We start from the raw sequence: 995 nt of genomic DNA, 5'->3' as shown, positions 1-995 counted from the left end.
TTTGTTCTTAAATGAAGAGAATAACTTAATGAGCCCCCATTATCCATCTCTAACATTATTTATTCATGGCCAATTCTATTTTGCATATAGTCTTCCCCCACTGAATTATTGTAAAACAAATGCCATATATCATGTCATTGCATTCACAAATTTAGAAATAATTAAAAAAATATATTTCTCGTTTTTGTTTTATGTGGTTGAATTTAATATTACTATAATATACTTAAGCTTCTTCTATTGAAAACTGCTGGAGGGTCTCACTGGACACAAATAAATTAAGCCACATGCCCAGGAAGAATCGCTCTTCTTTTTTTAAGCTGCTCAAGTTTACAACCAGGAGAGCGATGTGTAACACAAATAGAGCTGCTGGCCCATCATGCATCTATTTCCAGTTGGGTTCTTTCTGAGTCTCCTCAAAGTCATTCTCCTTTCCCAGTTTTATTTTTCTTAGGCCTATTGATTTTTCTTCTTTTTTACTGCTCCTTGAATACCGGGTTCAAAGTAGGTTCCATACTTACCTTGCAGAGGAGATCCCTTGATTACCATGGTGGTTTTTCCCAGGACAAGGCTTATACACTGCACTCTGGGTGTGCTGATCCCTGAAGTTTCCCCGATGTGGGAAACTTGACTATATAATTTGTGGTAATGGGGGACTGCATTTGTCCTCTTCCCTGTACGAAAACAACAACAACAAAAATAAACAAAAAAACAAAGTAATTTCCATAATTCCTTTTTAATAATCATCTGGTAAGTTTGAAAAATACTGAGGTGGGAGATTTTAAGGTCTGTGAGCCACACAGAGAGACCTCACCCCCAACTAGGCAAGAAAAAAAAATCTCTTTATGACTAAGTAGGTCTCATTAGCATCCTTTGTCCCTCTTCTAACTTCCACTCTCTTCCTCCACACAAAAAGACATACTCCTCATCTAAGAGTTCACCGATGGGAAAAAGTGTAAGACAGTCCTTTCTGCAGATGACCATTCATTTGGATTTTC

General features: G+C 37.2%; 1 non-coding gene across 1 annotated transcript; it reads left to right on the top strand.

Moving 5' to 3' along the window:
- Positions 1–510: 510 nt before the first annotated feature.
- Positions 511–674, top strand: LOC119051215 (U1 spliceosomal RNA). Its single transcript, XR_005082885.2, has one exon. It is a non-coding gene; the product is annotated as a U1 spliceosomal RNA (small nuclear RNA).
- Positions 675–995: the final 321 nt, after the last annotated feature.

The sequence above is a fragment of the Artibeus jamaicensis genome, unplaced genomic scaffold, assembly GCF_021234435.1.
Source record: "Artibeus jamaicensis isolate MK-2021 breed Jamaican fruit bat unplaced genomic scaffold, CSHL_Jam_final contig_685, whole genome shotgun sequence".
Taxonomy (NCBI): Eukaryota; Metazoa; Chordata; class Mammalia; order Chiroptera; family Phyllostomidae; genus Artibeus; species Artibeus jamaicensis.
Note: the sequence above shows the minus strand (reverse complement) of the source record. Positions and strands in the feature narration are given on the sequence as shown.